General features: G+C 38.1%; 1 protein-coding gene across 2 annotated transcripts in view; it reads right to left on the bottom strand.

The window, feature by feature from the left end:
• Nucleotides 1-20,000: 20,000 nt before the first annotated feature.
• LOC149198114 (pentatricopeptide repeat-containing protein At2g13600-like) overlaps nucleotides 20,001-23,228 on the bottom strand; it is a 40,403-nt gene continuing 37,175 nt past the window's right edge. The window contains exon 3 of one of the 2 annotated variants that reach the window (XM_089406097.1): nucleotides 20,001-21,538. The gene's annotated coding sequence lies outside the window, so the exon portion shown is untranslated. The remainder of the gene's footprint in view (nucleotides 21,539-23,228) is intronic. The other variant, XM_089406096.1, reaches the window with a different exon arrangement.

Raw genomic sequence — 23,228 nt, 5'->3', positions numbered from 1 at the left:
AGGTTCGGTCTTCATAAATGTATCTGAGATGTAATTATCAAAAGAATGAAGAAAATATTTTTATTATTATATATATGACATATTAAAACATGGGTTTCATGCTTGGGTCATCATGTTTTAGGTCAAAGTCCCCATTAAAGACTTCTAGGATTTATTCTAAGTCATTGGAGTCATTGTACATTAAAAGAGACCCTTCTTGGGCTTTCAAATAATGTAAAATTAATTATTTTTTATTCAAAAATGAATTTAGTCTCATCCACACCAATTCGGCCTCAAGACAAGTAGTACGACCCCCATGGAAGGCTATAAATACAAGGAAGTTCAAATTCATTTGGATCATCTCATTCTCTCTCACATAGTTCGATATCTAAAGCTGGAAGCTGGAAAAGTGCGAAGTTGGTAAAGGGCTGGAAAGGAGCTAGAAAGAAGTGCGATTTTGTGGAAGGAGATAGTGGACCTCAAAATTTAAATTTTGGGACAACTCTCACTCAGTCCTGAGGTATATCATGTTATGCAACCAGCTCACAAAATAGAAGAAAAGATAGATCAATGACTTCAAAACCAGCCTCTTTGAGGGGGCAACCTCCTTTACATTACACAAATGAACAATTCTTGGATGATACAAATGAAAAGACCTCCTTTCTATAGATAGGAGTATAAGGGGTCCCAATCTAATCAGAGCCTACATAACAATAATATTGTAGGGGCACAACAATAACAATAGTGGGCTTCTATGGGGCACAATAATAACAACATGGGGACTATATGGGCACAATAATACAATAAGGTGGTTGCACTAATGACAATAAGGGGTTACACTAGCAGTATAGGGACCTAACATGCCCCTCTCCTTCAAAAAGTGTTGTCCTCAACGTTTGAATAGTTTTGGATGCTTTTGTATAAAATTTTCATCCTCCCATGTGGAATATTCAGTGGGTAAGTTCTTCCACTTGATAAGATACTTTGAAATTGATCGATTTTGTAGTTGTCGATTTCTTGTTTCTATGACTGCTTCAGGTTCCAATATGATTTTTACTTCCTTGTCAAGTTCTGGCAATATTGTTTGAAATGGGATCTTCTCACATGTAACCTTATTTAAGCATGAAACATGAAAGACTCGGTGCACTCGAGAATATGCAGGAAGCTCTAATTTGTATGCCATAGTACCAATATTTCGTAATACCTTGTACAGACCATAATACTTTGGTGATAATTCATTATCCTTCTTAGCTTGCTTGAGGGACATTTGTTTGTATGGTTGTAGTCGAAGAAATACCCAGTCACCTACATCAAAACTTATTTCACTGTGATGTTGATATGCCTATTGTTTCATTCTATTTTGTGCCAAAGTGAGGTTATCCTTTAAGAGTTTGAGAACTTCTTGTTGATGTTCGATGTGATCTTCCACTACTTGAACCTTAGAATTTTATTTTAAAGATTATGTGAACGGTGGGTGATATCCATAAAGTTCCATAAATGGGGTCATTTTTGTTGCAGTCTGGAAGGAAGTGTTATACCACCATTCAGCCAGAGGCAACCGCTTGACCCATTGTGTCTGTTTATCAAATAAAAAGCAACAAATATATCCTTCCAAACATTTTTTCACTATCTCGGTTTTCCCATCAGATTGAGGATGATAAGTTGAGGTATGAGCTAACTGAGTACTCAGACAAGAAAATAATTATGTCTAAAAATTTCAAGTGAGAATGGGATCTCTATCACTTACAATAATTTTTGGGTTTCCATGTAGCTTTTGAATTGTTTCCATAAATGCAGTAGCAATTGGATTGGCTTTAAATGGATGAGATAATGCACAAAAGTGTGCATACTTGGTAAGTTTATCAACTACCACCATGATGACACTCTTTCCTTCGAACTTGGGTAAACCTGTGATAAAATCCATTGAAACCTCCTCCCAACGTTGACTTGGAATGGATAAAGGTTGTAACATACCTGGGGTCTTAATTGTCTCAACTTTATTTTGTCGGCAAACCAAACATTCTGCCGCAAAATTTTGAATATCAGATTTAAGGCCATCCCAAAAAAATTCTTTCTTAACTTTATGGTAAGCTTTTAAAAATCCTGAGTGCCCTCCTAAGGGAGTGGTGTGGAATTCCAGAAGAATCTTTTGTTTGATTTGGGAATTCTTACAGAGATATAAGCAATCCTTGTACCATAACGAATCATTTTTCAGCTAAATGTATCAGATGTACTAGGATCTTGCTACAACTTTTGAATGAGTGCCCACACCTCTTCTTCATTCTTCCATTAATCCCTTGCTTTGTTTATCCAATCTGGTTGGATAATAGAAATGGCACAAAGCAATGCTTCCACATCCTCATCCTTTCTTGAGAGTACATCTAAAACAACATTTTGTTTCCCTTTTTTGTATATGATTTCAAAGTCATAACACAACATCTTTGTGGCCCATTTTTGTTATTCTTCTGAAGATAATCTTTGTTCTAAAAAGTATTTAAGACTATCATGATATGTTTTTACCTTGAAGTGTCTTCCCGTTAGGTAAGGTCGCTATTTCTTAAGTGCATGTAGTATTGTCAACATTTCCTTCTCATAAATAGCTGTGTAAATACTTTCCTTTGATTGGACGACTTTCGAAAGCAATGGGTCTTTCTTCTTGCATTAAAACAGCACCAATTCCATTCCCTGAGGCATCACATTCCATAATAAATGTTTTTGTGACATCTAGTGTAGCTAACACTGGCGCTTGTCACATTGCCTCTTTAACATGTTCAAAGGCCTTCGTTGCTTCTGGAGTCCAAGAAAATGCATATTTCTTTAGTAATGTTGTTAGAGGTGCTGCTATTCTCCCATAATTCTTATCAAAATTGCGATAATAACCTATCAACCCGAGAAATCCTCGCAGATGCCTTATGGACGTGGGAATTTTCCATTCCTTAATGGTTTTAATTTTGCTAGGGTCTACCTTAACACCTTCATGAGATACAATATGACCCAAATATTCCACATCTTGTACTCCAAAGAAACATTTGGAGCTTTTTGCATATAATTATTTCTCCTCCAATAGTTTGAGCACCCTGTCAACATGTTGAACATGATCCTTCCAAGACTTGATGTAGATTAGTATATCATCAAAAAACACTAACACAAATTTTCTAAGGAAGGGTTTGAAAATGGAATTCATCAAACCTTGAAATATAGAAGGTGCATTAGTAAGGGAAAAAGGCATGACCAAAAATTCATAATGACCCTCATGAATTCTAAATGTTGTTTTTGGAATGTCTTCAGTGTTCATTCTGATTTGATGATATTCTGAATGAAGATCCAACTTGGTGAAGTAAATTGCTCCATGTAATTCATCCAATAATTCATTAATGAAAAGAATGGGAAATTTATCTTTAATAGTAAGCTTGTTGAGCTCCCAATAATCCGGACACATGCACCATGATCCATCATTCTTGTGTACCAATACCACTGGAGCATAGAAAGAACTTTGACTAGGTTGAATTATACCAACCTCTAGCATTTCTGCAACCATACATTCAATTTTACTCTTTTGGGCATATGGATATATGTAAGGCCTAATGTTTGGGGGAACACTTCCTGGAATCAAATGAATAGCATGATCATGATAATGGATAAGTGGGAGGCCTTTGGGAGTCTCAAATACCTAGGAATGATTGTCCAAAACTTTTGGAGATCTAGAGATATAGAGGATTTTGAAGTGGAAACCTCTGGTGAACATAATTGTGCAATTATGCCTCGTTGTTATTTCTTTAGAAGCTTTGTCATGTTGTTAGAGTTGATTATCTTTCCCGGTTTCCATGCGATACCTCTTAATTCAACTTCCTTTCCTTCCCAAAAAAATTCAAGAAAAGTTCTTGAAAATCAAAAGCTATCGTACCCAAAGCTTGTAGCCATTGGACTCATAGTACAATATCAACACCACCCATTGGAATGGAAAGCATTGAACTATTCATTACATATTCTCCCATGGATAGCTTGATATTATGGCACTTTCCAAAGCAATTTATGGTTCCTCCATTTGCAACCATCACTTGACACTCTGGTGCTGGATATAGGAAGCAATTTAATTCCTTGGCTATCTTACAATGAACAAAATTATGGGTAATACCCTAATCAATCAACACTATTACATTTTTCTTCTTGATATGTCATTCTATCTTGAGAGTTTGAGGAGTGGTAATTCTTGCCAATGCATTACAAGATATGGTCGAATTCATTTCTTCTTTCTCTAGGGTTGGTTCTTGGTGTATATCCTCTTCTTTTGATGTTTCTTGTTCCCTTTCTTCCTCCTTTTCACAATGATCTATGTAAAATAATTTCTTCTCAGCACACTTATGACCTTTAGTGTATTTGCTATCACAACTGTAACAAAGCCCTTTTTCTCTTAATTCTTTCAATTGTTGTGGTGTTATCCTTGTAGGTTGTGGAAGGCTCGGGGAAGTAGCACTTCCATCTTTATAGTTGTAAGTGGTAGGCTTCCTTGTTGTCATAATTTTGCTTTCAATTTTTCTTGCCAACCTGAATGCCTTCTCCAATGAATCAGGTTCCCAAAGGTGAATCTCATGTTGGATGTTATCCTTTAAAGTCCCTATGAACACATCAATTATATGCTCCTCTGGAATATCTTTTATCCTTATATTCAATTTTTGGAATTCCTCAATGTGCTCCACCATTGAACCATTTAGTTTGAGATTTATTAATTGGCTAAAGAAGGTGTTTCTTTTTGTATCCTCATAATGTGCTATCACTTCCTCCATAAAAATTAATTTCGATGTGATTAGCGTCGAAAACATGTCTCAAACACTTGATAATGATCACAGAAGCCTTAGTTCTATAAGTGACAATTTGTTTATGAAAGAAAAGTCATTGATACGACACAAATTGATTGGGTTCTAAATAGAAAGTTGCAATGCATACCTTTTGTGTGTTTTGCACATTATGGAGATCGAAATATTGCTCCATCTATAGTATCCATGTTACGGGATCCTTGCCGTCAAAATTCCTCATATCGATCTTTGAAACATGGTGGGTCTTCAATCTAACATTAGATTCTCTGGAATCATAATTAACGTTTCTTTTGTTCTCATCATGAGTTGAGTTTACTACCTTTTCGCCATTAGGAAGCATTTCTTGAAGCAACTTTGCCAAACCTCCTTTCAGACCTTCCATGTCTTTCTTTAAATCTTCAATGTTTATTTCTAAACCATCCATATTAGATTCCACGCCATTCATATTAGCTTCCACGCCTTTCTTTAAACCATCCATCTTAGATTCTGTTACTTTTTGTGAGAGTGAAATTTGTTGCACTTGGTCTCATAATTTTGATATAACATATTGCATTTCTTCCTCTTTTTCATGAGTCATGGTAGAGCTTTCAGATTGCTTACTAGGTGTTTCCATTTTATTTCTTTGGGACATCAATTAATGATAATTATGCTTCACTATGCCCTTTGAATTATTTCAAACAAATTTTTCAAACCAAACTTATGCAAAATTTTAAAAATACTATACACATTTTTTCGCTTTGTAAGAGCTCGATATTGAATATGTTGTATCTCTGTGATTTTGGATCTCCAGGGTCAAAAATTTCATCCAATGGTGGCCCTTTGAGTCATATTTCCAACCCCTCAAGTCTGATCAAGATTGGATTCTCCAAAAAATAGTTATTCCAAATATCCCACGATGGCTTGATTATAGACTGGTTCAGTAGATTGAACTTGTACGAAGTGCCACGTGTCATTATTTCAACCTTCAAACCTGGAAATGATACACATAAAACTAAAGTTCATCCTCTTTCTGTAACTTTTTATGAAATTTCAATCTGATACTCAGTGAGAAAATTATGACGATTTTCCCTAGGTCACATGTTTAAGATACAATTTGGGATCCTGCAAAAACCCTAACTTCCTTGGATCATATCTCCGAAAATATAGCGCGAAAAGATATGAAATTCGAACCCGAGGTTCATCAATATTTTGACTCAAATGGATTTTAATTTCAACTTCTGAAACTTCATAGAAAAAAAGTTATAGAGAAAATTCCACGATTACCTGTTTGAAATAGTGAAACCCTAGAATCCAAAGCTCTGATACCAAATGTTATGCAACCAGCACACAAAATAAAAGAAAAGATAGATCAACAACTTCAAAATCAGCATCTTCGAGGGGGCAACCTCCTTTACATTACACAAATGAACAATTTTTGGATGATACAAATGACAAGGCCTCATTTCTATATATAGGAGTCTAAGGGGTCCCAATATAATCAAAGTCTACATAACAATAATATTGTATAGGGACAACAATAACAATATTGGGCTTCTATGGGGCACAATAATAACAACATGGGGACTATATGGGCACAATAATAAAATAAGGGGGTTGCACTAATAACAATAAGGGGTTACACTAGTAGTATAGGGACCTAACATATCAAGGGAGATCAAAGTCTCCCAAGTCTGGTTGAAGTTGTTGATGCTACTGTTGTTGGGTCGAAGTTGCTATTGGGTCGACATTGTTGTTGATGCTACTAGGTCGAAATTGCTTTGAAAGGGTTATCATCTACAAGAAGGATTGAGGGTTGACTTGGTGTGGAAGAAATCTTTGTCTGGGTCTAGAGTCTTGGATTATCTCGAGAAACTATTGAAGGAAGGATTGTTGACTGGGTTTTCCCCTAGATAGGGGTTTTTCCCTGGCAGTCCGTCTACATCTGTTGTCCTTGTGTTACTGTTTTGGTAAGCGCTTGATGAACTAAAAAATAAAAGAAGAACATAAAGATAAAAGAATCACAAGTAATTATCTATATAAGAAAATCTTTCTACTTTTCTGATTTTCTAACACTACCTTAGCGAGTTGTGAAATGTGGCTTCAAAAGTTACTTGTAGGATTCTTTGAGTAGGCGCTAGAACCAACCATGATATAATGTGACAATCAAAGGTGTGTATCTTTTAAAAAATCTAGTTTTTCATGACATGTCAAAGCACATTGAGATCAAGTACCACTACATCCATGACATGGTACAAAAGGGAGCAATGAAGCTCCAATATGTTTCTACAAACGAGCAGGTTGTTGGCATTCTCCCAAAACCTTTGTTCAGGGATAAGTTTGTATACTTCAGGGATAAGTTTGTATACTTCAGGGAGCTTGGAGTGGTTGAGAATGCCTCCCTCGATGAGAGCGAGTGTTGATGTTGTAGCATCAAGGGGCGGAGATTCTCCCTAGGTCAAGGGAACTGACCAAGTCATGGGTAATGACCGGGAGCCATGTAATGTGGCTAGAAAGATTTGCCCAATGAGCATCAAGACCTGGAGTGCTCCCCTCTTCAGGGGTTACCTGACCATATTGTCAAGGGTTACTTGGCTAGTAGGTTGAGCGAGTGCCTCATAGCATCAGTAAAGTATTTTTACCTTTCAATAGAATGTGATGACATGTGGGAATGGTAAATTAGTCGAGGGTTTCACCATTTGTCAGGGGATACCTTACATGGCTCCAAGTGACAACTTGGTGGGTTAATGAAACAAGGACTAGTCTTGTGTCAGAGGGTTCCTGACCAACCAATGGGTAATTGGCTTATGGGTGACTAGATCCTTTGCAAAGGGGATGTGTCTAGTGGGTGACTAGATTGCTTTTCATGATGCTAATGTGGGATGCTTTCCAAATGCAGTGGATGGATACATGAACATAGCTAGTTCTTTTAATATTTTCTTCGGATGGAGAAATTTGTCAACAAGTGTACATTTGAGGAAGTCAATGTGAATACCTCCCTAGCTAAGAGGTAGTGTTGAATTTTTGTAGTTGAGGTCGGAATTCAAAAAAAAGAAAAATATCATTTTCTTGGGTTCATGTCGGCTTCAAGAGGACATGTCAGCCCCACTAATTGAATGGGTTTAACCCTTTGGTCAAAACCCTCTTATTTTGACCACTATAAACAAACCATTCGACCTCCTCCATTTATCATCAAATCAATTTGGATCATCAAGTCAAGAAGTCTTATGTTCACACGCGTGAAGGAGAAGGAGATATAAAGTTGATTAGCATAAACCAAGTCTTTTTCTGCTTTATTTGACCACATATTTGACTGCTCTGCTTGACTCAAATTTTAAAGGGTTGGTTGAGTTGACCGCAGTTTGAGTGAAACAGTTGACTGAAATTCTAAGGCATTGACCGAAATTCCTGAGGCAACTACAAGAGCTGAAATTCGGCATGTTGACCAGCATTGACCAAAAGTTGCAAGGGCCTAAATTTGACCTATTTTACCATATTTGACTAGTTGTTGCAAAAGACTAAGGTTCTCTCTTTTGACCAGGATTGACTTAGATGATTTGATTGGTCAATTTGACCAAGTTTGATTGGGGTAATTGTTGGAAATACTGGGGGGGGGTGAATCAGTATTTCTTTTTCCCACTATTGTTTTACCAATTAAAACATATATATTCAGAACACAAGATGAACAGCAAGAATAAATGCTTTTATTAATATAAACTGTGCAGTAAAATAGATACAATATATAGATGGTTGCAATCAGTTGCCAAGATCCAACTTGGACTTTGGTGAGGCTCCAACCTCCAGAGCACCAACTCTATTTTGCCAAGACACCAATCTTGGACTTAGGAGCACAAACGCTCAAGGACTTCAATCATTCCTACTTCTGAGGCTTCAACCCCAAGGACTCCAATCCTACTTACTTCTGAGGCACCAGCCCAAGGACTCCAATCCTTCTTGCTTTTGAGGCACCAGCCCCAAGGACTCCAATCCTATCTTGTCAAGGCACTATTTGATGGTAATCTTTTGCTCTCAGAACTCTTCTCTGCTGAGTTTTGTCTATTTACAGCTTCACTGTAGTCTCCAGGCTACAGTATCAATGACAACCAGTCTTCTTAAGAATGAGTCTTTACAACTCTGCACACTGCCCACACATAGTCTCCAATAGCCATTTTTCTCTCTGATAATGTCTTCACACAGCTTTAGTCAGTCCACTGTTAGTTGCACTAAACTCTGTATAAAGAACAATTTTCTGTTCAAGTTTATGTTCTCATTGTCATAATGAATGCTTAAGCATGATTGTTTCTCTGTTGGCTGCTTCTCCCCTTTGACTGCCTACCGTTCTATTGGTCCTTCATCCCTCTTTCTGTTCTGCTGCACCCTCTTTCTGTTCTGTTGGACCCTCACACGGCCTCTATTTCCTCCAGCGTATTTCAGCAACTGCAGCAGCCTTCACCAATGCTTAACCACCTCTGCTGCTTCTGCTACCTCATATTCTGGTTCTTTGCCACACCAAAAAAAAATATCTCCAACAACAACAGCAACAAAAACAACAACAGTAACAGCAACAGCAGCGACAACAGCAACAGCAACAGCAACAGCAGCAGCAGCAGAAACAGCAACAGCAACAACAGCAACAACAACAACAGCAACAGCAACAACAGCAGCAACAACAGCAGCAGTAGCAACAGTAGCAGCAGCAGCAACAGCAACAATAGCAACAGCAACAACAGCAGCAGCAGCAACAACAACAGCAGCAGCAGCAACAACAACAGCAACAGCAACAGCAGTTCTCTGTTTTTACTGTTTTATACATTCTCATGCCTTTGTCCGTTCATTTCCTCTTACTCAATGGCTCTTTGGCTTCCTCCTCGCTCGCTTGAGCTTCGGCTTCCTCAACACTCGCTTGACCTTCCGGCTTCCCTCCTCCATTCGCTTTATCTTCCTCATGATTGCCTTCGATTGATGGTGTCACGAAAATATAATGTCGTCGCGGAGGTGTTTCAGCAACGTCGAAATATAATGTCGTCATGGAGGTGTTTCAGCGACACCGAAATTGGTGTTTCAGCAACGCTGAAACTGGTATTTCAGCAACGCTGAAACTGGTGTATCGGCAAATTTTTCACAAGTGTCGGTGTTTCAACAACGGAGAAATTGGTGTTTCAACAACTTTTCTCCAATTGTTTCAACAGTGTTCAACAATTGTTTCAGCAGTGGTGTATTCCGCCTGCTATATATATATAATTATGCTTTGATACCATATACACTATAATCCTCCCGATGGCTCTATTTGCTCTTATTTGCTCTGATGGCTCTCTGCGTCCTCTGTTTGCTGTTAAACACATCCATTGCTCCTCCGATAGCTCCTGATGACTCTGATATGCCTCCTTGCTATATGGTTCCTCCTGCAGCTCCTCTTAGTCCAATGTAGCTCCTCTGGCTTGGCAGTGTCTTTCAAAGACCTCCTTGAATGTATGAATGCCTCTCTTCATGAATCTGTTCTGCTTCCCCTTGGCTTTATGTCATCCTCTAGTATCCAAAATATTGCCATATTGACATTAATGACAACCTAGGTCAACAATCTCCCCCTTTATTATTGATGGCAATATTCTTCTTCTCTCCCCCTTTGACATCAATGGCAAAGGAGTGCTCTAGGACTCCCCCTATCAAACTGCTTATGTTCTTCATGAATGGTAGATCTTCATGGGTCTGTGACTCCCCCTGTCATAGTGCTCTTCTCCTTTTTACTCAAGATAGAAGGATTGATATTTTATCATCAATTTGCACATTATTCCCTCTTCATGTCTCAGAACTGCTTTATCATGGCTTCAACAATGTTTAAGGATGCTCTACTTTAATGCTTTCATTTAGATTGCAAACGGCCATACACCAAGTGTCCAAGTCCAGGCTTTTTATGCTTCAATCCATATTGTTGTCTCCACAGGTAATATTGTTGTCCTTTCATAGTCCGAATCAAGAGAAAATGCCCCTGAGATTGTCTTTCATCCTGTCTTTCTTCAAATCTGAATTTATTTGTGTCTTTGTGCTTCTTCTTAACTCACTGCTATCCTTTCCTTGTGTTTTTGTACATATCTCAGCTAGTTATTTCCTCTTAGTAGATTTAGATATCCAATATGTGACTGTATTTTAAATACAATTGCAAATCTGCATCTTTTTTCAATGCTTCAGTTTGTTATATGCTGCTAGTTGCTCTTACTTCAAAATCCATCCCAGATATATCTGTTTGTTTGAAGACTGCCTCTATCAGTGTCCAGAATTTATCTGTTCTCACATTTAATTCCTGAGTTAAGACATAAACTTCTATGATAACAGCACCATGGTTGTTTTCCCTATTTCTTTAACAACAGTCCAAAGAATGGTTACAGGATCATATTCTTCAATGGAGTACCCCTGAGAAATGATCTTTATCAAAGAATGACAGTTAATATAGTTCAGCAAGGATTTCATCAGGACCCTTTCACTAATAGCTTCAGCAATAATGATCAAGAATCACAGGCTCCCCCTAACTGTATGCATCATCTCCTTTTGGCAGAGTCTTCTTATAAGATGCTTAGATTGTCAAAATTTAGGCCAATGACATATGTTGTTGGCTAGAGAGCTCAAGGGACTTTCGGATTGTATTTCCTTCCTTCTCCATACTTGTGTAACTTTCTTCTTTTGCATGGTTCTAGCTTGTGTAAGAGCCCATGTTAAGTTACAATCATGTGCCATATGACCAATGTTATCACACTTGAAGCATTCTACATTGTTCATGAATAAGAATTCATGATTTCTTCTTGCAAAATTGTTTCTTGTAGATTGTTGGGGACTATAATATCTATCTCTATAGAGTGGTTGAGCACCATAACATTTATCTCTATGATATTCTTTACAGTCTTTTGCCATGTGACCAAAGTTTGTACAAGAATAACAATAACCAAAAAATGAACTTTGGTACCTGGGAGATGGAGGTTTCCTTGATGTACTTCTGAAACCTTTCTGCCTTGATATCCTTTGATGATAACCATTTCTTCTCGCATCTTTGTCATCATCTACATTTCTTCTTGGAGCAGGATTTCTTCTTGGAATAGGATTTCTTCTATTGTAGCCTTGATTTTTCTCCTTGCCTTTGCTGGAACTGGGAGCATCACCATTTCTTTCTAGCTTCTTCACATCTCTTTTGTTTGAAGCATTTTCATTCTTGTTTGAGGATTCACCTACATATCCAAGACCTGATTTATCAGATGGACATCTGTGATAGTTGAGCATGTCATCCAAGGCTTGAGAGCTCTTCAAGATTTTGTTCATCCCTTCAACCTTTGTTCTGAGGAAGACAACCTCTTCTTCCAATCTTTCACACTCATTATTCTTCTGGGCAAGTTGTTTCTCAGTTTCTTCCTTGCTACGAGTATCTTCATCTGCTTCTATTTTAAGGGAGATGATATCTGACTTCATTTTGAAGATTTCTTCCTTCTTTGCTTGACTGCTTTCCATTCTCTTCTCAGCTCCTTGTGCCTGTTTCCTGGCTTCTTGTAATTGAGACTTAAGGGAGGAGACCTCTACCTTGTACTGACCAATCTCTTCTTCAAGTTTGTTCAAGCTCTTGTGCCTTTGTTCAAGTTGGCTTGACAAGATATCTTCCTGCTTCTTTGCTTTGTCCAATTGATTTGTCATGGATATGACTTCTTCATGATGCTTTCTTTTGCTTTGATGATATTCCTTCTTAAGCTTGGCAAGCTCTTCATCCATTTCTTGTACTTGAAGCTTGATGAGGTCAACTTTCTTTCTTGTTTGATCTTGGTTACCAACTAGTGCTCTCTTCTTAAGTTCCTCATTTTCCTCTTTCAAATTGTTAATTTCTTCCATTGAAATCATAAGTTTAGCGAGGAGTTCTTCTACAAAATCTTTTTCATTCTCTTCATCTTCTAAGTCTGTTTTAGCCTTGATGTCATCATTCTAATGTTCAGCTTCTATGATGGGTTCTGGATTTCCTTCTAGATTTCCATCATCTTCTTAGCTGATGGTCATGGTCAATGCTCCTTTTGAGTGAAGATCATGAAGTTTGTCCCAAATGCCCTTTGCTGATGAACATTTTCCTAGATTGTTCTTTACAAAATCAGGTAGCCCATTCAAGATTGTCTTCATTGCTTTTGCATTGTAATCCTTGGATTCTTCATCCATCCTGCTATCAGCAATCACTGATTTCCAGATTTCAATGCCTTGAGTTTGTAGGAAATTCCTCATTCTTGCTTCCCATATACTAAAGTTCCCATTGAGCCTTGGAGCCTCATCAAATTGATTGTCTTCTATTTTAGTAGTAGAGGGAGACACATCCTTAGGAGGATTGGAGACTTTCTTCCTTGACCTTGCCATTTGTGTTCTAAATGTCGACCTTCAAACTGTTAAGCTTTGAATGAAGGTACCTACTATGATACCAATTGTTGGAAATACTGAGAGGGGGGTGAATCAGTATTTCTTTTTCCCACTATTGTTTTACCAGTTAAAACATATATATTCAGAACACAAGATGAACAGCAAGAATAAATGCTTTTATTAATATAAATTGTGCAGTAAAATAGATACAATATATAGATGGTTGCAATCAGTTGCCAAGCTCCAACTTGGACTTTGATGAGGCTCCAACCTCCAAAGCAACAACTCTATTTTTCCAAGACACCAATCTTGGACTTAGAAGCACAAACGCTCAAGGACTTCAATCCTTCCTACTTCTGAGGCTTCAACCCCAAGGACTCCAATCCTACTTACTTCTGAGGCACCAGCCCAAGGACTCCAATCCTTCTTGCTTTTGAGGCACCAGCCCCAAGGACTCCAATCTTATCTTGTCAAGGCACTGTTTGATGGTAATCTTTTGCTCTCAGAACTCTTCTCTGTTGAGTTTTGTCTATTTACAGCTTCACTGTAGTCTCCAGGCTACAGTATCAATGACAACCAGTCTTCTTAAGAATGAGTCTTTACAACTCTGCACACTGCCCACACATAGTCTCCAATAGCCATTTTGCTCTCTGATAATGTCTTCACATAGCTTTAGTCAGTCTACTGTTAGCTGCACTAAACTCTGTATAAAGAACAATTTTATGTTCAAGTTTATGTTCTCATTGTCACAATGAATGCTTAAGCATCACTGTTTATCTGTTGGCTGCTTCTCCCCTTTGACTGCCTACCGTTCTGTTGGTCCTTCATCCCTCTTTCTGTTCTGTCGCACCCTCTTTCTGTTCTGTTGGACCCTCACACGACCTCTATTTCCTCTAGCGTATTTCAGCAGTTGCAGCAGCCTTCACCAATGCTTAACCACCTCTGCTGCTTCTGCTACCTCATATTCTGGTTCTTTGCCACACCAAAAAAAAACAGCTCCAACAACAACAACAGTAACAGAAACAGCAGCAGCAGCAGCAGCAACAGCAACAGCAACAACAGCAGCAGCAACAACAACAGCAGCAGCAACAGCGACAACAGCAACAACAGTAACAACAGCAACAGCAGCAGCAGCAACAGCAGCAGCAACAACAACAGTAACAACAGCAGCAGCAGCAACAGCAGTTCTCTGTTTTTACTGTTTTATACATTCTCATGCCTTTGTCCGTTCATTTCCTCTTACTCAATGGCTCTTTGGCTTCCTCCTCGCTCGCTTGAGCTTCGGCTTCCTCAACACTCGCTTGACCTTCCGGCTTCCCTCCTCCATTCGCTTTATCTTCCTCGTGATTGCCTTCGATTGATGGTGTCACGAAAATATAATGTCGTCGCGGAGGTGTTTCAGCAACACCGAAATATAATGTCATCGCGAAGGTGTTTCAGCAACGCCGAAATTGGTGTTTCAGCAACGCCAAAATTGGTGTTTCAGCAACGCTGAAACTGGTGTATCGGCAAATTTTTCACAAGTGTCGATGTTTCAGCGACGGAGAAATTGGTGTTTCAACAACTTTTCTCCAAGTGTTTCAACAGTGTTCAACAACTGTTTCAGCAATGGTGTATTCCGCCTGCTATATATATATATATATATATATATATGCTTTGATACCATATACACTATAATCCTCCCAATGGCTCTGTTTGCTCTTATTTGCTCTGATGGCTCTCTGCGTCCTCTGTTTGTTGTTAAACACATCCATTGCTCCTCCGATAGCTCCTGATGACTCTGATATGCCTCCTTGCTATATGGTTCCTCCTGCAGCTCCTTTTAGTCCAATGTAGCTCCTCTGGCTTGGCAGTGTCTTTCAAAGACCTCCTTGAATGTATGAATGCCTCTCTTCATGAATCTGTTCTGCTTCCCCTTGGCTTCATGTCATCCTCTAGTATCCAGAATATTGTCATATTGACATCAATGACAACCTAGGTCAATAGTAATCTGATTGTACATTTTGTTGAATTGGACAATTTCTCCTAAGAAAAGATTGCTAGGTTTTTCCCAAGGTTGGGCTTTCCTAGGGTAAAAAATTGTGTCTCTTGTGCATGTTCACTCTACTATGATCTCTACTGCTCTATTGCATTTTATGGTTGAAATTTTCTGATGTATAATTACTTAATGATCTGGAATGTGATAAAGTAAGAACAATATCATTGGAAGTAATTATTAGTAGCAAAAAAATATGCTTGTCTTTATTGCACTTGAAAAATCAACACTCATTGTATAGAATTCCCTTCAAGTAAGAGCATTCAATGTCATCCAAGTTGTAAACAACCCCCCAAATAGAATTCACATTGATTTGTGATCCAAGTGGATATTGGTAGCCACCCACCTCTTCCACTGACTCAAGGTTCTCTATCTTCTTGGTAATTTTTTAGTCCCAAACATCCAGGGTTGTTTTGAGGCTATAACAATGTTTTTTTGGCAATTCAGGGGGCTAGATGTTGCCATGGCATATCTTGGCTTCAATTGAAATTTGTAGTCATCTGACAGTTCTTTCGAATGAGATATTACGCGTCTCAAATGGATATTGTATGCAAAAGTTGTGCCCCCCAGAAGTTGATGTTCCAACTAATCACCTCAGGGCCCACAAACCTTTTGGTGCTTCATCTTCTAGGATATGGGATTTGGATTTCTAGGGTTATTTCCTTATGTTAGAAGACCATTCTTTTGGCCTCTTGTAATAGCTTTCGTGAATGCATGTAGATGTCATCTCTCTCTCTTCAAAGATAGCTACACCATTATAGTCAGTTTGTGTTCTATAATAGTCAGGATGTCATTGGGATTGAGGGTGGAGGATAGGCTGGATGGGCATATAAATTACAGCGTTTGGAAGGAGAGAATGCAGAGTATCTTTGAGGAGGCAGAAGTCTGGGATATCATGGTGCATACCGCACAGAACCCTGTTGTTGTGCCCACTGATGTTACTCAGTTGGCTGAGTATAAAGTACAAGTTTCTTCTTGGGAAGAGACAAAAAACAACAAGATTTGGGAGTAGACCTAGTGAAGGCAAAAGAAGAAAGCAAACCTGGTGAGGGAAAAAGTAGCTAGAAAACTTAGTGAAGGCAAGAGTAGCAAGTAGAATCGGTGAAGTAGGTTGGTGACTACGAATATTTGCAGTAATGGAGATTGGTGTCTCCAGTAGGTTGGTGTATACCAATATTTGCAATGGTGGGGATTGGTGTTTCCAGTGGGTTGGTAGCAGCGGGGATTATTGTCTCCAATAGGTTGGTACTTAACAAATATTTGTAAGTATAGGTTGGTGCCTACAAAAATTTATAAAAAAAAAATGATTTTCTCTCGAAAGTGTTTCCATGTAAATCTTGTGTTCCATGTTCTACATATGTAATTTTTTTCTTATGGTTCATGAATGTTTAAATAAGTAGAAATTATCTTATGCTAATTCACCGCCTCCCTCCCTCCCCAATATATGTGTGTGCTTAACAATTGGTATTAGAGCAGGTTCCTTCAAAAATAATCTAACCATTGGAAGGTAGATTTCAAGAGCACACATGGCTAGTCAAGAAGAATTTATCTTCATGTCCATGGATACAAAATCTGAAAACCATGAAAGCCATGATCAATCCATGGAAACCAAGTATGAAAACTTATGCAAAAGGAGTGCATTGCATCATGTTAAACCATAAGTTTAAATCAATCAAATGGGCACAAAGAACAAGGGTAATAATATGCAAGAGCAAGGACATGCAAGCAAAAGGAAATTAAACCAAAGCACATATAAGTCAATCAGATCAAAACTGTCATCAAGGCACAAGTGAGACTCCATCAAATGAGACTAATCAAGATCATGAAACATTATGCAAGGTGAAAATTGCATACAAACACGAGGGTGAAGCAATGGATTGGTATTCTCAACTTCTATGCAAAAATATATTCATTACAAGTGAGTTAAGAAATGCCCATTCAAAGATAGAACTCAACATAAAAAAAAATTAAAAAGTGGAATCCCCGAGTCTGGCAACTTGGGCTTATTTGAGACCTCAACACCAACCTAACAGAACTTGTAGAATGTGATGAACCCATGCCTTACAAGATTATAATTGACGAAACAAAGTACTCCAACTTCAATAAGCCTTGGAAACGAGCATTCAACAAGATTTAAAGATTTACTTTTGGAGAATTTGAAACCTCGTAAACATTCAAGACTAAAGACCTTCTTGGGAAGAGACAAAAAACAACAAGATTTGGGAGTAGACCTAGTGAAGGCAAAAGAAGAAAGCAAACCTGGTGAGGGAAAAAGTAGCTAGAAAACTTAGTGAAGGCAAGAGTAGCAAGTAGAATCGGTGAAGTAGGTTGGTGACTACGAATATTTGCAGTAATGGAGATTGGTGTCTCCAGTAGGTTGGTGTATACCAATATTTGCAATGGTGGGGATTGGTGTTTCCAGTGGGTTGGTAGCAGCGGGGATTATTGTCTCCAATAGGTTGGTACTTAACAAATATTTGTAAGTATAGGTTGGTGCCTACAAAAATTTATAAAAAAAAAATGATTTTCTCTCGAAAGTGTTTCCATGTAAATCTTGTGTTCCATGTTCTACATATGTAATTTTTTTCTTATGGTTCATGAATGTTTAAATAAGTAGAAATTATCTTATGCTAATTCACCGCCTCCCTCCCTCCCCAATATATGTGTGTGCTTAACAATTGGTATTAGAGCAGGTTCCTTCAAAAATAATCTAACCATTGGAAGGTAGATTTCAAGAGCACACATGGCTAGTCAAGAAGAATTTATCTTCATGTCCATGGATACAAAATCTGAAAACCATGAAAGCCATGATCAATCCATGGAAACCAAGTATGAAAACTTATGCAAAAGGAGTGCATTGCATCATGTTAAACCATAAGTTTAAATCAATCAAATGGGCACAAAGAACAAGGGTAATAATATGCAAGAGCAAGGACATGCAAGCAAAAGGAAATTAAACCAAAGCACATATAAGTCAATCAGATCAAAACTGTCATCAAGGCACAAGTGAGACTCCATCAAATGAGACTAATCAAGATCATGAAACATTATGCAAGGTGAAAATTGCATACAAACACGAGGGTGAAGCAATGGATTGGTATTCTCAACTTCTATGCAAAAATATATTCATTACAAGTGAGTTAAGAAATGCCCATTCAAAGATAGAACTCAACATAAAAAAAAATTAAAAAGTGGAATCCCCGAGTCTGGCAACTTGGGCTTATTTGAGACCTCAACACCAACCTAACAGAACTTGTAGAATGTGATGAACCCATGCCTTACAAGATTATAATTGACGAAACAAAGTACTCCAACTTCAATAAGCCTTGGAAACGAGCATTCAACAAGATTTAAAGATTTACTTTTGGAGAATTTGAAACCTCGTAAACATTCAAGACTAAAGACCTTCTCTAACCTATAATTGAGATTGAACCCAGAAGGTTGTCGAAGACAAATATATTGTCCTGCTTTAAGTGATTCTAATTTTACACTGTATATATCACAGGTTTTCTAGCTAGATAAAAAGCATTGCATTATTTCCAACTGCATCCCTTTGAGAAGTTCATATTCAATATAATCAAAAGAAGCTTAGCCTTCAGCTTCGTCTTAACTTTCACCTAAGCTTGGCATCCGGTATCAAAAAACTTTTGTACTATTGAAAAAAAACATGTGGATAAGGCTATCCATTGGAGCAACAAATCATAAGCCATACACTAAGCTACCCAAACCTAGACAAGTGTTATCACCACAACATGACATTTCTACCTCTCAATCTGAAATGTAAACTTTTGGACTGCTTCCTCCAACACAAGTGGGTTGAGTGACACTTGACATTCAACATAAATGGATGCATTTACATGGTTCCCCTTGACACTTATATTCATAGTTGTAACCTTGCTTATCAGACTTTAGCTATCACAAGTGGTTACTGGCAAAGATAGCCCATGAACCACCGATGCCAAACCAATAAAAGGAATCAAGGAATCATCGATGCTGAATGTATTGAACTTTTGAGAAGTTCATGTCAATGTCATATTGATCAAGATGAACTTTTGAGATCAATCTAAGCGATAACAACCTGGACAAAGTGAGAAACTTATTCAATGAAAAAAGAACCGACTAGATTCATTCATGAATCCTTTCTCATAGCCCTAAGTAAAACGTGGCAGAAGGTTACTTAATAGAAGAGGATGAACAGTTGCACTATCGTTTGAAGCCAACAACTTTCCTAGGAAAGGGTTCAGAATTTTGTCACACTAAAGGTGTACAATGGAAGTACAAAAATAACATCTTTACTACTAAAGAGTGCGAAGGATATTCAAAAGGATATACAAGTTAGGCAACATCATTACCAAGTCGAGTGGAAGTGGGTTTGGTGGAAACTTGCAAGGCCCAAGGAGAATGCAGCTCACTGGAGATTAACTTTCACATGGCTTTCTATTGTCAGGAGATTACGTATAGATCAACCACCAGAGATACCACTTTAGACTAATATGCGGGTAGGAGAACAATACCTTCAACCACATTTTCTGGGAATGTAGATAAGTAAAAACTCTATCAACGGCTGGAAATTTTGATATGAAGTGTCTTACTAAATCTCCAGTGGAATCTTGAAGCTGAAATTCATTGCATTTGATAAAACCATAATCTGATTCTGTTATTAACTTCTAGCTCCATAACTATTTTCTCAGCGATAGTGGCAATTAAAGATGCTTAAAGCATATTGACGATGTCACTGTAAGTGTAAAGAAATGTTTAAAATAGCACCATCTACACTAACAATGAATGAAATTAACCAACCTGAATAAAACTCCCATACAACAAAATTAGAGATACATGATCCATGCTCTGTCCAGCTTTCAAAATTGATTTAGGAAGGTAAGTTTTATCAGTATGGAATGACATGAAGACAAACAGAATTCAACTGAAGAGCAATTTAATTTACAGGATTTACAAGAGTTTTACCAGATGATTTTATTTCCTCCACAAGGGATCATCGCATTAGATTTCTGATGAATCTGATTATTGATATACTGGAGTCATACATCCAGCCTATCGAGCCACAATATCTTACAATGTGTTTATTAGTCTAAGCCAATTTTTAAAGCTTTATATTAATGCTTGCATTACAGATTCCCACACACTCTGAATTGCTGGAATCTTGAAACCAGTAACAAAAGCAATTGTTCCTAGTCCGGCTATTGTTTCTTTTCCTATTGTTCCATCTCATACCGAACAAAGGTTATGTCAGGTACATATCCCGCTGACTCCAGCTGCACAGTCAAGCTCTCCAGTATTGCATGTATTTCCTCTGTATATGTATATGAAATGTCACCCACAAGGAATCCATGCATTTTGTTCTTGATATAAATCTAGCTACATCCATGAATCTGTTTTAAACTCCTGGATCTCATCATTTTTCTCACCCTTCATACAACATCCACTTGCTGGTTGCAGCATTGAAGTTTGACAGTAGTACATAAGTACCAGTGTTTTCAGGGTCTAAGCGGCAGAATATTTTCTGCTGCAAGTTCTCAACTCTCAGCATTGCAATGGACTCTGCAGGCACCAAGCAAAGCATCCCAGACACAAACTTCCGGCTCAAGTGGCGTCTTGGAAACAAAGTCATGAGCCCTCTCAAGACATCCTGCACGACCAAGGTCAACCATACAGGTATACTGCTCCTTAGTAGGTGTAATGTGATACGCTCTAGTCATATATTAACATATTGCCAGCCCTACTTAACAAGGCGGCATGTTCTGCATGGCTACATGCAGACAGAACAGCTGCGAAAGTGATGTGGTTTGGCTTTATGCCTTCCTGTTGCATTTGGTGAAACAATCTGAGCACAAGGTTACCATGTCCATGCATTTCATAATGAGCACATTGTGTTCCATGAAAAAAGATTTCTGAGAGAAATCAAACACTTGTCTTGCATTCCCAATATTCCCATATTTGGCATACATTTCTAAAAGAGAACTCCCCACAAATGAGTTCTTGTCAAATTCCATTCTGATTGTATAGTTGTGAATCTCCTTGCCCTGTTGCAAAGCTTCTAAGTTGGCGCGGGCATGGTTGCAATGGCCACTGTATCAGGTTTAAAGCCTGCGATTTGCATTTGACAAAGGAAGCCCAGTGCAAACATGTCCACTAGGGCACTTTCAACAAATACATCTGACTAACCACCATTTCTCAGAAAGCAGCTGTGGATCCTCGCCCTCCCACCCCCACAAGTTGCAGATCCACCACAGTTGCACATGCCGGGAAAGCAACACCAATTATAACCAAAATAGGCCTCACACTTTCCTGTTGCATTTGCCAAAGGAGTTCCAAGGCCTCATCTCTCTGCCCATTTGGGTATAACCTGCTGACATGGACAGGTACACCAAAAAATAAGAAACATACATGAGCATTTATAGTACAATGAGTATACAATGACCAGCTGATGTGGACTGATACATCAAAAAATGAGACAGGAACATGGACATAGATGCACAAATCCACAACTTGAATGCATTTCAATAGCTAGAAACAAATATTTATAGTACAATGACTTGCAGAAATGAATGATTATCACAGTTCCATTCTCCTAAAAGATATGCTTATTTATGCTAACTACCTGTGCAACCCTAGTCCATGCAAATTGAACCAAAAGAGATATGAACAAATATATATCGTAGAAGGTTTCTTGATGGAAAGGATAGGTTCAGGATAGGAAGGAACAAACCTTCTAATTTTTATTTACATTGACATGCGAATAAATTTTAATATTTGTCAATATAATTTCCTCATCACCTGCAAGGATGGCATTCCATGAAACCACATTTCTTTTCACCGTGGCATCAATAGCTCACCAAGCATAATCCAATCTTCCACATTTGGCATACATATCTACAAGTGCTCTTGCAGTATGCACATTTGTTTCAAATCCGCTTGTAATTAAATGACCATGAATCTCCACCCCTTTGCATGGAGCCAAAAAACCAGAACACAGTAGAAACAACGATGTGTCAAGCACAATGTCTTCCTGTCGCATTTGACAATAAAGCTCAAGTCTCTCTTCATAGTGTCCATGCCTGATATATCTTGTAACCATAGCAGTCCATGAGACTTCATTCCATTCAGACATTTTTTCAAACACTTGGCATTTCAATCCCTCAAGTTACCATTCATTTGAACAAATGGCAGTAAGCTTTGTTCCTGAATACACCTTTTTTTCACTTCCAGTTCAACCACATGGGCATGGACCCCCTTGCCTTCAAAATCCCGTAGCCCTTTTACTGCTAGAAGCCTACTAGAGTTGAGGGTGTGTTATGAATAAAATATATATATATATATATATATATATATAAGACAAATGATATAAATAATAATACATGAATAATGGTTAATTAACTAATAATTAGTATTAAAGAGGCATGTCTCTAAGGACATGACTATTCAAGAAAGGGTACCTGCCTAGATATATATATATATATATATGGTGTTAGAAAATCAGAAAGGCAGAAAGATTTTCTTATTCTTGATAATTACTTGTGGTGCTTCTTGTTATTACAATTCTTTATATCTTCTTTCCTTTAGTTCATCAAGCAATTACCAAAGCAGCAGCACATAAAACAATAGACACTAGATGTAGGCACTATGCTAGGGCAAAACCCCCCTCGAGGGGAAAACCCAGTCAAGAAATTCTTCCTTTCAATAGTATTCTTTGAGACTCTTCACCCTAGACCAAGACAAGACCTTTCCTCCACACCAAGTCAGCCTCCCAGAATTTCAACCCCTTTCCAGCAACTTTGACTAGGCAGCAGCTTCCGGCAATAGACAAACTTGGAAGACTTCGATCTCCCAATCCAGAGCACGAAACAGAGAGAGAGAGGTACCAAAATTTCGATTTTTCCTTTCTCCTTAGACTTCCCCAAACTCGCATTCACTTTGGCTTCCTGGCAACAAACTTTGCACCTTTCCCCAGCTACAAGAGATATCGAACTTGTGAGAGAGAATGATGCTCCAAATGAATTCGACGAGCTTGTATTTATAAGCTCCATGTGAGGTCG

This window comes from Pinus tabuliformis, chromosome 2_2 (assembly GCF_031772625.1).
Source record: "Pinus tabuliformis cultivar Carrire ecotype Pingquan chromosome 2_2, CPIR1, whole genome shotgun sequence".
Taxonomy (NCBI): Eukaryota; Viridiplantae; Streptophyta; class Pinopsida; order Pinales; family Pinaceae; genus Pinus; species Pinus tabuliformis.
Note: the sequence above shows the minus strand (reverse complement) of the source record. Positions and strands in the feature narration are given on the sequence as shown.